At 51.1% G+C, this 15,175-nt stretch overlaps 1 non-coding gene and 7 pseudogenes across 1 annotated transcript; 5 read left to right on the top strand and 3 right to left on the bottom strand.

Annotated features, from left to right (window-relative positions):
* Positions 1–850: 850 nt before the first annotated feature.
* trnai-uau (transfer RNA isoleucine (anticodon UAU)) lies at positions 851–927 on the bottom strand. The gene is given in 2 exon segments: positions 851–885; positions 891–927. It is a non-coding gene; the product is annotated as a tRNA-Ile (tRNA).
* A 158-nt stretch (positions 928–1,085) lies between these two features.
* On the top strand, positions 1,086–1,213 carry LOC137330557 (U2 spliceosomal RNA; annotated as a pseudogene).
* Positions 1,214–2,024: 811 nt separating this feature from the next.
* LOC137328930 (U2 spliceosomal RNA) lies at positions 2,025–2,136 on the top strand (annotated as a pseudogene).
* A 1,469-nt stretch (positions 2,137–3,605) lies between these two features.
* Positions 3,606–3,778, bottom strand: LOC137330544 (U2 spliceosomal RNA; annotated as a pseudogene).
* A 1,846-nt stretch (positions 3,779–5,624) lies between these two features.
* LOC137330613 (U2 spliceosomal RNA) lies at positions 5,625–5,752 on the top strand (annotated as a pseudogene).
* Positions 5,753–12,030: 6,278 nt separating this feature from the next.
* LOC137328311 (U2 spliceosomal RNA) lies at positions 12,031–12,205 on the top strand (annotated as a pseudogene).
* An 812-nt stretch (positions 12,206–13,017) lies between these two features.
* On the top strand, positions 13,018–13,129 carry LOC137328929 (U2 spliceosomal RNA; annotated as a pseudogene).
* A 1,469-nt stretch (positions 13,130–14,598) lies between these two features.
* LOC137330576 (U2 spliceosomal RNA) lies at positions 14,599–14,771 on the bottom strand (annotated as a pseudogene).
* Between the last annotated feature and the right edge of the window lie 404 nt (positions 14,772–15,175).

Raw genomic sequence — 15,175 nt, 5'->3', positions numbered from 1 at the left:
TTAAAGGGACTGCTTCTATTTTGGAACTCCACACTCCATCCAAAGCACTGTCTCAACCTCGCACAGCTGAACATAACTTAAAGGGCATGAAAGACCCCCCACATCCCCCGCCACCAGCGGTATTTAAAGGGATCATGCAGGAGTTACAGATTAGTTGCTGGATTATTTGTTTGGGCTGCTGGTGCATTTGAACGTGCCTCCTGTGTTGCTCTTGCACTGTCTCTGGGAACGGTGCGCCCAGATATTAAAAATGCTGAACAGATTTTTGGAGCCTGGATTATTACTCAGAATGCTGATATATTGCAACTGGGGTGTTGTTTGTTTTCTCCTGGTCTGGATGAGTGCCACTCCCTTTCTTCCTTTTCCCTCTTGCAGTTTTACCTTGGAGGGAAAGACGTCAGTCTCAGGTCACTTTTCAGGAAGCTGCAAGCCTGTGTATTGGGACATGCCACTTTCCACAGACTTGGTCTCCTGACCTGAAGCATTTAACTCCAGTTGTTGTGTGAAAAATTACTGCAGTTTTAAAATTGCAGTTCCAGAATTAATTGTTTCCAAATCAGACATTTCCTGAAACAGAGAGTGCGAGAGACACAATGTTAACGGTTGGCAACGTTTAAACTGCCACAAGTGAGAGGCAAAATAACTTCACGTTGCTGACTTTAAAAAAGCAAGCAGACAGTGTGTGTGTTTGGAGAGAGTGCACTGTGAATGGCCACATTGAAAGCTGTGAGATTAAACTGTGCTCCCAACTGAGTGTTCAGGTGAGTAAAAGGCACTGGTTTGGGTGGAGCATTGCGCTCAGGATGAGAGATTTTCTTGATGGTGCCAATTCATCTGCACCAGAAAATCATCCCCTGACCGGGATTTGAACCCGGGTCTCAACAAGAATTTATAAATGTAACATCCTAACCACTGGACCACCAGGGGCATTGCAATCAATCCCCTGGAAACAGATACATGAGGCTGAACACATGGCTCCCTACAGTAGCAGCAGTGTCACCAGCAGAGGGCTTGAGTTGCCATTTCCACTTTGACAGTCAGTCTTTTCACAGTCAATCAAATGGCAAACGTCTATTCAGGAGGTTATCGCTTCTCGGCTTCGGGACCGAATGATAAATTGATTTTTGGAACAGAGAGATGGACCGAGAGCTTGCTCCGTCCACTCCGCGCATCGACCTGGTATAGCAGTGCTTCCAGGATCGGTGCAGCTCCCTTCGGGGAGATTCGAAAAACAAAAACAGATTTTGTTTCTTTTTTGGACCATATGTTATTACTGTGGTCAATATTGTTATAAAAGAAGGAAAACTTTTTACAGCTGCTTGACCATGCTCTCCTTTCCTTCGTAGGTTGATGCTCGCTACGCGTTGTTCCTCGCCCGGCCGGTGCGCCATGTTGCCAACGCCGCTGACGCCACTTTCACTCCTGCTCAGCAAGGTAAGCAGCCACCATTGTGTTTTTCTTCCCGTATCTGTCCATGGGGACTTGGCCTATATTTCAGGGTGAGGCCTCACCACGTTTCCCGCTCGACAGCTAAGCTGGAGGTTGCCCCCTGTTGGATTTCCGTGCGACTGCAGGCACGGGCGCCTCTATTGGAAAAGGATGGGTGGGTGGATGGGGGTTGGTGGTGTTGGGCACATGCACCCCGCCCTGCCCTCCACGCCTGCTGCAGTCTATTCCCATGCCACCCTGCCTGTCTCCTACGACTTATTGCCGGGAACCAGCCTTAGCAAACCCCAGACTTTACTTGGCAGCTGCAGGACCGATTCTGCGCTCCATTGAGATCCTGCGCGCCCGTTGATTAAGCACCCGAAAATGCAAAAGCTGTGATCGTGTTACCTCAGCCAAAGGGAAGGGGGGTGTTACGGAGATGGCTTTTCATCTTGGTTAGATGTCCTGGCAAAAAATGTTCTCTTGCTCAAAGTCTGCCGGCCACTCTTCACACCTAAGCTCAGTCACCCAACACCATTTTGAAGAAGTAGAGAGAGTCCGAGGAAGAATGGAGCAGGAGTGGGAGTTTACCGGTTATCGCTTCTCGGCCTTTTGGCTCAGATCAAGTGTAGTTTCTGTTCTTATCAGTTTAATATCTGATACGTCCCCTCTCTGGGGACCAAATATTAGGTGCAGGGAGGATGTTCCCGATGGCTGGGGAGTCCAGAACCAGGGGTCACAGTCTCAGGATACGGGGTATGCCATTTAGAACCGAGAGGAGGAGAAATTTCTTCACTCAGAGGGTGGTGAACCTGTGGAATTCTCTGCCACAGAAGGCAGTGGAGGCCAAGTCATTGGATGTATTCAAGAAGGAGATAGATAAATTTTTTCATGCTAAAGGGATCAAGGGATATGGGGAAAAAGCGGGAACAGGGTACTGAGTTAGACGATCAGCCATGATCATTTTGAATGGCCTACTCTTGCTCCTATTTTCTATGTTTCTCTGTTCTCTATGTCCCGGTTCATCCCAAACAGTCCGATAACACAGGACGCTGTGCTCTACGGGCTGTTCCCCGGGACGCACACAGAGGCAGATATCAACTGCTGCTGGAAGACCATCATGTCGGTGAAGAAGGCCCTTTGGTCCACCCGAAACCTGCTGGTCTTCCAGCTGAAGGAGCTGTCCAGGATTGAGTGTTGCCGAGTGGCACATTCCAAGATCCAGGAGTACGTGCTGCGGGACGCACTGAGGCGAGGTGCGACCTACGCAAAAGCTCTACGGGGAAAGGCACCGTGGAAGGCCACCCCACCTTGTATTGTACAGAATGTATTAGAAGATTTGGATTGTGACTTCAATTGTAATAACGGGATCGTAGTGTGTACGATCTGCATTTAATTGCCTCTCCTTTAAAATCCTCATTCTCTACCGCCCACCCAAGTCCCACACAAAGTTTCTCACTGAGATATCTTCACTGATTTCCTCCCTCAGCCTCTGCACCGAGCGACTTCTCATCCTTGATGATTTCAACGTCCATCTCAACTCATCATGCTCTCTCTCCTCTGAGTTCACTGCCCTCATTTCCTCCCTTAATCTCTCCCCTCCCATTCTCACTGCCATTCAGGCTACATCCCGGGCCCTGTTGGTCAGTTCTGGCGACAAGACGTTCGGCCAAATGTCATCATTGGTGACCGTGCCTTCAGTTGCCTCGGCCCTAAGCTCTGGAATTCCCTCCCTAAACCTCTCTGCCTCTCTACCTCTCTCGCCTCCTTTAAAACACTCCTTAAAACCTACCACTTTGACCAAGCTTTTGGTCACCTGTCCATATACTTCCTTCTGTGCCTTGGTGTCAAATTTTGTTTGATAATCGCTCCTGTGAAGCACCTTGGGAAGTTTCACTCCATTAAAGGCCCTATATAAATGCAAGTTGTTATTGTTGTATTGGTTTGAACTGTATTGCTTGAAATTTCATTTCTCTTTTTACATTGAACTGTGTGTATCCGTAAATTTTATGAAATAAAATATAAATTGACATTGAAAAAATGCTTAATTATTGATCACGAGCAAAGAAGGAGCTGGAGAGAGAAGAGAGGGTGTGAGTGACTCCATAATTGTGAGCTACTCAAAGGCATCTCGGTCTAAGAATTCAATAGTCGATCTGTTACTTCGAGGTTTCCCCTGAAGGAGGGCGGGGGGAGAGTGAAACTTTCCTGCAGCCCCTGCAATGGTGGAGCAAGTCCTTATTCCATCTCTCTGTTGCAAAATTTAATATTTGGCCCCCAGATAGGGGACATCACATGGTAATTTGTTAAGAATGTTACACTTGATCTTAACCAAAAGCCAAGAAATTATAATTTGTAAACTCCCTCCTGCTCTGATCTGTCTGCCCCCCTTAAGATTTTTTTGTGGCCCATTGTGAAGCCAGATTTAGTTCTCTGACCATTTATTTCTGCTCGGTTAATGGGCCTGATGTCTGCTTTTGTTTAATGGGCTGGAGTCGGGGGAGGGGTCATGGTGTTGGCCCATCTCTGTACCTGAAACCTGTCTGTGTCAGCAGGAGGGCTGGAGACAACAATACCCACTCACACCCAAACTGAGGAAAAGACAAGACACACAGTGCTGGGAGCGGATGAAACAGCAGCATTTTAGGTTCTACCTGGATTTTACGCAGGCAAGAGATGATTGAACGAGTTAAATGTTTCTCCTTTAGAAACCACGACTGATGGCAGAAAGAATACAGAGCACTGATCTGTCACAGAGCACTCACAAGTAGAGGCCGGCCAAGCGTATTGCCAGGAGGAGTCTGGAAGCTACAGTAAGCACAAGAAACCAGGACGTAACACTGAAAGGGCAAAAAAAAGGAGACCAGCTGGGAGAGATAAAGGGGTCAGAGGGCAAAGGCTGTGACACACGCTCAGGTAAGCTCGCTATTTTGTATTTCAAGTCAAAAGTTTTGTGACAGACTTTTTTACAGTATGGATAGTTTTCACTTTTCTAGCAGCTAGGATAAGCCTGTTCCCTTCGTAGAGCGTCACGTCACACCTCTGATTGGTACTGGCCTCGGTTTTTCCGATTGCACCCCGGGGGCAGTAACTCATTTGTACGACACTGATTTAAAGGGACTGCTTCTATTTTGGAACTCCACACTCCATCCAAAGCACTGTCTCAACCTCGCACAGCTGAACATAACTTAAAGGGCATGAAAGACCCCCCACATCCCCCGCCACCAGCGGTATTTAAAGGGATCATGCAGGAGTTACAGATTAGTTGCTGGATTATTTGTTTGGGCTGCTGGTGCATTTGAACGTGCCTCCTGTGTTGCTCTTGCACTGTCTCTGGGAACGGTGCGCCCAGATATTAAAAATGCTGAACAGATTTTTGGAGCCTGGATTATTACTCAGAATGCTGATATATTGCAACTGGGGTGTTGTTTGTTTTCTCCTGGTCTGGATGAGTGCCACTCCCTTTCTTCCTTTTCCCTCTTGCAGTTTTACCTTGGAGGGAAAGACGTCAGTCTCAGGTCACTTTTCAGGAAGCTGCAAGCCTGTGTATTGGGACATGCCACTTTCCACAGACTTGGTCTCCTGACCTGAAGCATTTAACTCCAGTTGTTGTGTGAAAAATTACTGCAGTTTTAAAATTGCAGTTCCAGAATTAATTGTTTCCAAATCAGACATTTCCCGAAACAGAGAGCGCGAGAGACACAACGTTAACGGTTGGCAACGTTTAAACTGCCACAAGTGAGAGGCGAAATAACTTCACGTTGCTGACTTTAAAAAAGCAAGCAGACAGTGTGTGTGTTTGGAGAGAGTGCACTGTGAATGGCCACATTGAAAGCTGTGAGATTAAACTGTGCTCCCAACTGAGTGTTCAGGTGAGTAAAAGGGACTGGTTTGGGTGGAGCATTGCACTCAGGATGAGAGATTTTCTTGATGGTGCCAATTAATCTGCACCAGAAAATCATCCCCTGACCCGGATTCGAACCCGGGTCTCAACAAGGATTTATAAATGTTACATTCTAACCACTGGACCACCAGGGGCATTGCCATCAATCCCCTGGAAACAGATACATGAGGCTGAACACATGGCTCCCTACAGTAGCAGCAGTGTCACCAGCAGAGGGCTTGAGCTGCCATTTCCACTTTGACAGTCAGTCTTTTCACAGTCAGTGAAATGGGAAACGTCTCTTCAGGAGGTTATCGCTTCTCGGCTTCGGGACCGAATGATAAATTGATTTTTGGAACAGAGAGATGGAACAAGAGCTTGCTCCGTCCACTCCGCGCATCGACCTGGTACAGCAGTGCTTCCAGGATCGGTGCAGCTCCCTTCGGGGAGATTCGAAAAACAAAAACAGATTTTGTTTCTTTTTTGGACCATATGTTATTACTGTAGTCAATATTGTTATAAAAGAAGGAAAACTTTTTACAGCTGCTTGACCATGCTCTCCTTTCCTTCGTAGGTTGTTGCTCGCTACGCGTTGTTTCTCGCCCGGCCGGTGCGCCATGTTGCCAACGCCGCTGACGCCACTTTCACTCCTGCCCAGCAAGGTAAGCAGCCACCATTGTGTTTTTCTTCCCGTATCTGTCCATGGGGACTTGGCCTATATTTCAGGGTGAGGCCTCACCACGTTTCCCGCTCGACAGCTAAGCTGGAGGTTGCCCCCTGTTGGATTTCCGTGCGACTGCAGGCACGGGCGCCTCTATTGGAAAAGGATGGGTGGGTGGATGGGGGTTGGTGGTGTTGGGCACATGCACCCCGCCCTGCCCGCCACGCCTGCTGCAGTCTATTCCCATGCCACCCTGCCTGTCTCCTATGACTTATTGCCGGGAACCAGCCTTAGCAAACCCCAGACTTCACTTGGCAGCTGCAGGACCGATTCTGCGCTCCATTGAGATCCTGCGCGCCCGTTGATTAAGCACCCGAAAATGCAAAAGCTGTGATCGTGTTACCTCAGCCAAAGGGAAGGGGGGTGTTACGCAGATGGCTTTTCATCTTGGTTAGATGTCCTGGCAAAAAATGTTCTCTTGCTCAAAGTTTGCCGGCCACTCTTCACACCTAAGCTCAGTCACCCAACACCATTTTGAAGAAGAAGAGAGAGTCCGAGGAAGAATGGAGCAGGAGCGGGAGTTTACCGGTAATCGCTTCTCGGCCTTTTGGCTAAGATCAAGTGTGTTCCTTTTCGGGCTTATTTGGATCTGAGCGGACTGGAACGCTGGCCGCGACCTCGTGCGCTCGCAAAGTGCGGACTTTGCTGTGATTGGTCGTTTGTGTGCTGGCTCCGCCCCTAAATTTGCATAAGGACCACATCAACACTGCAATGGCAGGGAAGGGCACCCGGGCAGTCGGCCATGGTGTGCCAAACACCGTCAGGGTGACGGTAACGACAGTCGAATGTGTTTCGCCGGTGGATCGGGAGCTTTTCGTCAAACGCGTTCTGCTCGACTGCTGTGGATTCAAAGCGACGGACATCTTCTGCCTCCAGGATTTCCCTCGAAGCGGACATTTTGACGTCACCTTCAAGACCGTCGCTGGATGCCAGAAGCTTCTTCAAGTCTTCAAGGAGAAGGGGAGCGTCGGACTGCTGGCCATGCTCGCTGCCGAGCCGCTTTTCACCCTCCCAACGCAGAGGAATCGCAAGCTCATTGTACACATGTACAACCCACACGTCCCGGTCGCCGATGTGCTGACGTTCCTCGCCAGATACGTCGACGGGGCGCAGAACAGCGTCGACGTCACCGACCAGTTTGGGATCTGGACCAGCAAGAGGGAAGTCACGGCAACGTTGAGACTGGACGCCCACGGCAACATCGTCCACCCTCCCTCCAGCTTCGCCATCGGAGGAAGTCGAGGATACATCACGTACGTGGGGCAGCCCAGAGTCTGTCGCACCTGCGGCAAATCCGGCCATTTGGCGAACACCTGCACTGCAACCATCTGCAAGAACTGCAAGCAGGAAGGACACCAGACTAAGGACTGCAAGGAGAGCAAGCGCTGCAACCTGTGCGGGCTGGAAGGCCATCTCTACAGGGTCTGCCCCGAACGCAACCTCAGCTACGCCCAGGCGGCCAAGAACAACACAGCGGAGGAGGAGGGGGAAACAAGCAAGGATGCCCCAAAGAAGGCCAAGAGTCAGCGCCCGGCCGCGACCTCCTCCAAGAAGCCCCTAGCCCAGGAAAACAATGAACAAGGAAAGGGTCAAGCCGAAAACTGCCAGACCCCGACACCCAGCTCCGAGCCTCCCCAACAGACGACAGAGTCCATGGACGAGGAGGCAGCAGAGGGAGGATGGCAGCTGGTGGTCAATAAAACCAAAAAGAAGAAGCCAGAGAAAAGGAAACAAGCCCCTGCCGACACTACACCAGGGGCCAAAAGAGCACTCGAGTCGCAGTCGGACTGCAACGACTACCCCGAGTCTGACGAGGAGGGACGACAGGAGCGAAGTGGTCAGCCGTCCCACCCAAAGCGGCAAAATACCCAAGGTGACCCCGACGCGATCGGCAGCCCCCATCTCGAGAACACTGGGAGCGACAACGCCTCCAGTGCCCTCCAGCTCCGGGAAGCCGGCAGCATCGTAGTGCCCAGCGCACACCAGCTCCGAGACACCGGGAGCAGCACCGCAGAGAGCGAAGACCAGCTCCGGGAAACCGGGAGAAGCGACAACGAGGAGCCCCAACCGATCGAGGATCGCACGGACTCTTCACCCGACACCAGGCCGCCGATGTCACCCCGGCGGAACGACGACCCCCTCTCTGAGGCAGAACAGAACTCGTACCTCAGCTCAGGGATCGTGGAACACTTTACACAGATCACCTATATGCAGAAACACGGCCAAGAGCTGGAAACAGCAAACGGACTGACGGGTGAGACTTTAAACAGTTGTTAAAATGGGTCTGAAAGTCGCATCCATTAACGTGCGTAGCGTTAAAAGCACTACGCGATGTGTGTCGACCTTGGACTACCTGGCCAAGGTCAAGAGCGACCTGCTGTTCTTACAGGAGTGCGGCCTGCCGCATCTCAGCAATTACAGGCAATGGTCGCAGCGCTGGGCCCACGGGCCGTCTATCTGGTCGGGAGGCAACGATAACCGTGCCTCCGGCCTGGGGATTCTGCTGCGGGGGGGCAACTTCACCATCACCGAAGTAAAGGAGGTGGTGGGGGGCCGTCTCCTCGTAGCAGACGTAAAGTACAAAAACGCTCCGCTCCGGCTGATCAACGTGTACGCCCCGGCTCTGAAGGACGAGCGGCTGGCCGTCTTCCAGCAGCTCCCACTGCTGCTGGCGACGTCCAAGCCGGTCATTCTCGGCGGTGACTTCAACTGCATCATCGATGCGGCTGGACGATCCGGCAGAGCCGACAGCAAACTGGACGCCACGTCCAAACTCCTGATGGAAGCGGTGAAAGACGCCAAGCTGTGCGACGTCTTCAGCAACCCTGCAGACGGAGCGGCGCGTCAATACACCTGGTCCAGACCAGACGGGTCCGTCCGTTCCAGGATAGACTTCCTGTTTGTGTCCCCGAAGCTCAAGGTCAGATCCACCAAGGTCACACCGGTGTTCTTCTCTGACCACTGCCTCCTCCTGGCCGACTGTCACCTACAGGACGATCAGAGAGTGGGCAGGGGGACATGGAAGCTGAACGTGAAACTGTTGACCCCGGGAAACATTGAGGAACTGACGAGGGATTACAAAGGTTGGAGAACCGTAAAGCCCCTCTTTGATTCCCCAGTGCACTGGTGGGAAGCCATCAAGGCGAACATCAAGAGGTTCTTCATCCTCAAAGGTGTTCAGAAGGCGAGAGAGAGGCAGAGGGAAACGTCCCGACTCCAGAAAAGCATGCAGAATCTTCTCCTGCTGCAGTCGATGGGGATCGATGTCGGGGAGGAACTCAGAGAGGTGAAGGACCAGCAAGCCTCGCTCTTTGCCTCCGAGGCCTCCAAGATCATCTTCCGGTCCAGAGTCCGCTCCGTGGAGCAGGACGAGACTTGCTCGCGCTTCTTCTTCCAAAAGGTGCACAGAGAGAGCTCTGTGATCAGCAGCCTGAAGGAAGAGAACGGCTCGGTCACGTCCTCGCAGCCCGACATACTGAGGATCTGCAAATCCTTTTATGCCGGACTGTACGACGCGAAGCCCACAGACAGCGCGGCCTCCCACTCCTTCTTGTCGTCTATCACGGAGGTTCTAGACGACAGCAAGCGGGAGAGTCTGGATCACCCGCTAACTCTGGACGAACTGACAAAGGCCGTCCGATCCTTCGAGAAGAGTAAGACTCCCGGAAGCGACGGCTTACCGATGGAGTTGTACTCGGCTCTGTGGGACTGGATAGGCCCAGACCTGCTGGAAGTGTACGGGGGTATGCTTCTGGCAGGCAGCATGTCAGACTCCATGAGGAAAGGCATCATCACCCTCATCTACAAACAGAAGGGGGAGAGGGAAGAAATCAAAAATTGGCGACCCATCTCACTACTTAACGTGGACTACAAAATTCTGTCCAAGGTCATCGCCAATCGGGTCAAGTCAGCCCTGGAGGTGGTGATCCACCCCGATCAGACCTGCGCCGTACCCGGCAGGAAGATCTCTGATAGCCTGGCGCTACTCAGGGATACGATTGCCTACGTACAGGACAGGGGGGTGAACACCTGCCTGATCAGCCTGGACCAGGAGAAGGCCTTTGACAGAATATCCCACACGTACATGATGGACGTGCTCTCCAAAATGGGGTTTGGGGAGGGAATCCGAAATTGGATCCAACTGCTCTACACAAACATCAGTAGCGCAGTTTCAATCAACGGGTGGGAATCAGAAAGCTTTCCGATCAAATCTGGAGTCAGGCAGGGCTGTCCTCTCTCCTCCGTCTTGTTCGTGTGTTGCATCGAACCCTTTGCCGAGTCCATCAGGAGGGATGCGGGCATAAGAGGGGTGACGATCCCAGGCAGCGGAGGCACTCAGGTCAAGGCCTCCCTGTACATGGATGACGTCGCCGTCTTTTGCTCGGATCAGCTGTCGGTCCGCAGATTGATGAGCATCTGCGACCGTTTCGAACTGGCCTCGGGGGCCAGGGTAAATCGTAGCAAGAGCGAGGCCATGTTCTTTGGGAACTGGACCGACCGATCCTTTGTCCCCTTCACCGTCAGGTCGGATTACCTGAAGGTGCTGGGGGTCTGGTTCGGTGGGGGCCGGGGTGTGCACCAAAAACTGGGAGGAGCGTATCTCCAAGGTTAAGCAGAAACTGGGACTGTGGGATCAACGATCCCTCTCGATCGTGGGCAAGAACCTGGTCATCAGGTGCGAGGTGCTCTCGGTGTTGCTGTACGTGGCGCATGTCTGGCCCATACCTCGCTCCTGCGCCGCGACAGTCACCCGAGCCATCTTCCACTTTGTCTGGAGATCAAAAATGGACCGTGTCCGCAGGGTCACGATGTACAAATCTCCAGAGAAAGGGGGAAAGGCGTGCCCAACGTGGCCCTCATCCTGATGGCCACCTTTGTGTGCGGCTGCATCAAGCTGTGCATAGACCCTCAGTACGCAAACACAAAGTGTCACTACGTGCTGAGGTTCTACCTGTCCCCGGTGTTGAGAAGGATGGGCCTGGCCACGCTGCCACGGAACGCTCCGTCCAGTTGGACCGTTCCGCCCCACCTGTCCTGCGTGGAAAGGTTTGTGCAGGAAAACACCTTTGACCACAAGGCGATCAGCAAGTGGTCCGCACGTAACGTCCTCGAGACCCTGCGGGAAAAGGAGATGGTGGATCCTGTCGGTTGGTTCCCCGAGCAGACTGTCAATGTCATTTGGCAGAACGCCTCATCGCCAGAGCTTTCAAACAAGCACCAAGACCGAGCTTGGCTGGTGGTGAGAAGGGCCCTTCCCATCAGATCCTTCATGCACTCCCGGACTCTCAGCGCCACCGCGCGCTGTCCCAGAGGAGGCTGCGGTGGAGACGAGACCGTCACCCATCTCCTTATGGAATGTGCCTTTGCAAAGAAGGTCTGGAGAGAGATGCAGTGGTATCTGTCCAGGTTCGTCCCGAGCAGTTCCGTAACACAGGTTTCTGTGCTCTACGGGCTGTTCCCGGGGACGCACACTGGGACGGACATCGGCTGCTGCTGGAAGACCATCAACTCGGTGAAAGACGCCCTTTGGTCTGCCCGAAACTTGCTGGTCTTCCAGCACAAGGAGCTGTCCTCGACCGAGTGTTGCAGACTGGCACATTCCAAGGTCCAGGACTACGTGCTGAGGGACGCACTGAGGATGGGTGCGGCCGCCGCAAAGGCCCTGTAGGGAAAGGCAACCGTTTAGAGCCTTCCCGCCATTGTAAACCGAGGGGCTGCAATCAGGGAAAAACCCCCTCGGGCAGAATGTAAAATTCAAATTGCTGTAATGTACCTGTAATGAATCTGAAATGGACCAGAAATGAATCTGTAAGCAATAATCCGTGTTGAGTATGATGCAATGAGACACCCTGGAGTGTCATGAACTGTAATTATGTCCAATGTGTTCATTGAGCTGTACTTCACGTAACCTGCAAATTGTATAATCTGTATTGTGTACGTTTGGAAAGTGATATGACAACTGTTTTGTATGTACTGCTGCAAATTGTATGAATAAAGTATATTTTTTGGAAAAAAAAAAATCTGTTCTTATCAGTTTAATATCTGATACGTCCCCTATCTGGGGACCATATATTAAATTGATTTTTGGAACAGGGAGATGGAACGAGAGCTTGCTCCGTCCACTCCGCGCATCGACCTGGTATCGCAGTGCTTCCAGGATCGGTGCAGCTCCCCTCGGGGAGATTCGAAAAACAAAAAACAGATTTTGTTTCTTTTTTGGACCATATGTTATTACTGTAGTCAATATTGTTATAAAAGAAGGAAAACTTTTTACAGCTGCTTGACCATGCTCTCCTTTCCTTCGGAGGTTGATGCTCGCTACGTGTTGTTTCTCGCCCGGCCGGTGCGCCATGTTGCCAACGCCGCTGACGCCACTTTCACTCCTGCTCAGCAAGGTAAGCAGCCACCATTGTGTTTTTCTTCCCGTATCTGTCCATGGGGACTTGGCCTATATTTCAGGGTGAGGCCTCACCACGTTTCCCGCTCGACAGCTAAGCTGGAGGTTGCCCCCTGTTGGATTTCCGTGCGACTGCAGGCACGGGCGCCTCCATTGGAAAAGGATGGGTGGGTGGATGGGGGTTGGTGGTGTTGGGCACATGCACCCCGCCCTGCCCGCCACGCCTGCTGCAGTCTATTCCCATGCCACCCTGCCTGTCTCCTACGACTTATTGCCGGGAACCAGCCTTAGCAAACCCCAGACTTTACTTGGCAGCTGCAGGACCGATTCTGCGCTCCATTGAGATCCTGCGCGCCCGTTGATTAAGCACCCGAAAATGCAAAAGCTGTGATCGTGTTACCTCAGCCAAAGGGAAGGGGGGTGTTACGGAGATGGCTTTTCATCTTGGTTAGATGTTCTGGTAAAAAATATTGTGTTGCTCAAAGTTTGCCGGCCACTCTTCACACCTAAGCTCAGTCACCCAACACCATTTTGAAGAAGAAGAGAGAGTCCGAGGAAGAATGGAGCAGGAGCGGGAGTTTACCGGTTATCGCTTCTCGGCCTTTTGGCTCAGATCAAGTGTAGTTTCTGTTCTTATCAGTTTAATATCTGATACGTCCCCTCTCTGGGGACCAAATATTAGGTGCAGGGAGGATGTTCCCGATGGCTGGGGAGTCCAGAACCAGGGGTCACAGTCTCAGGATACGGGGTATGCCATTTAGAACCGAGAGGAGGAGAAATTTCTTCACTCAGAGTGTGGTGAACCTGTGGAATTCTCTGCCACAGAAGGCAGTGGAGGCCAAGTCATTGGATGTATTCAAGAAGGAGATAGATATATTTCTTCATGCTAAAGGGATCAAGGGAGATGGGGAAAAAGCGGGAACAGGGTACTGAGTTAGACGATCAGCCATGATCATTTTGAATGGCCTACTCTTGCTCCTATTTTCTATGTTTCTCTGTTCTCTATGTCCCGGTTCATCCCAAACAGTCCGATAACACAGGACGCTGTGCTCTACGGGCTGATCCCCGGGACGCACACAGAGGCAGATATCAACTGCTGCTGGAAGACCATCATGTCGGTGAAGAAGGCCCTTTGGTCCACCCGAGACCTGCTGGTCTTCCAGCTGAAGGAGCTGTCCAGGATTGAGTGTTGCCGAGTGGCACATTCCAAGATCCAGGAGTACGTGCTGCGGGACGCACTGAGGCGAGGTGCGACCTACGCAAAAGCTCTACGGGGAAAGGCACCGTGGAAGGCCACCCCACCTTGTATTGTACAGAATGTATTAGAAGATTTGGATTGTGACTTCAATTGTAATAACGGGATCGTAGTGTGTACGATCTGCATTTAATTGCCTCTCCTTTAAAATCCTCATTCTCTACCGCCCACCCAAGTCCCACACAAAGTTTCTCACTGAGATATCTTCACTGATTTCCTCCCTCAGCCTCTGCACCGAGCGACTTCTCATCCTTGATGATTTCAACGTCCATCTCAACTCATCATGCTCTCTCTCCTCTGAGTTCACTGCCCTCATTTCCTCCCTTAATCTCTCCCCTCCCATTCTCACTGCCATTCAGGCTACATCCCGGGCCCTGTTGGTCAGTTCTGGCGACAAGACGTTCGGCCAAATGTCATCATTGGTGACCGTGCCTTCAGTTGCCTCGGCCCTAAGCTCTGGAATTCCCTCCCTAAACCTCTCTGCCTCTCTACCTCTCTCGCCTCCTTTAAAACACTCCTTAAAACCTACCACTTTGACCAAGCTTTTAGTTACCTGTCCTAATATCTCCTTATGTGTCCCAGTGTCAAATTTTGTTTGATAATCGCTCCTGTGAAGCACCTTGGGAAGTTTCACTCCATTAAAGGCCCAATATAAATGCAAGTTGTTATTGTTGTATTGGTTTGAACTGTATTGCTTGAAATTTCATTTCTCTTTTTACATTGAACTGTGTGTATCCGTAAATTTTATGAAATAAAATATAAATTGACATTGAAAAAATGCTTAATTAATGATCACGAGCAAAGAAGGAGCTGGAGAGAGAAGAGAGGGTGTGAGTGACTCCATAATTGTGAGCTACTCAAAGGCATCTCGGTCTAAGAATTCAATAGTCGATCTGTTACTTCGAGGTTTCCCCTGAAGGAGGGCGGGGGGAGAGTGAAACTTTCCTGCAGCCCCTGCAATGGTGGAGCAAGTCCTTATTCCATCTCTGTGTTGCAAAATTTAATATTTGGCCCCCAGATAGGGGACATCACATGGTAATTTGTTAAGAATGTTACACTTGATCTTAACCAAAAGCCAAGAAATTATAATTTGTAAACTCCCTCCTGCTCTGATCTGTCTGCCCCCCTTCTTAAGATTTTTTTGTGGCCCATTGTGAAGCCAGATTTAGTTCTCTGACCATTTATTTCTGCTCAGTTAATGGGCCTGATGTCTGCTTTTGTTTAATGGGCTGGAGTCGGGGGAGGGGTCATGGTGTTGGCCCATCTCTGTACCTGAAACCTGTCTGTGTCAGCAAGGAGGGCTGGAGACAACAATACCCACTCACACCCAAACTGAGGAAAAGACAAGACACACAGTGCTGGGAGCGGATGAAACAGCAGCATTTTAGGTTCTACCTGGATTTTACGCAGGCAAGAGATGATTGAACGAGTTAAATGTTTCTCCTTTAGAAACCACGACTGATGGCAGAAAGAATACAGAGCGCTGATCTG

Source organism: Heptranchias perlo, chromosome 12, assembly GCF_035084215.1.
Source record: "Heptranchias perlo isolate sHepPer1 chromosome 12, sHepPer1.hap1, whole genome shotgun sequence".
In the NCBI taxonomy this organism is placed as follows: Eukaryota; Metazoa; Chordata; class Chondrichthyes; order Hexanchiformes; family Hexanchidae; genus Heptranchias; species Heptranchias perlo.
The sequence above is the reverse complement of the archived record's forward strand: the minus strand, read 5'-3'. Positions and strand labels throughout refer to the sequence as shown.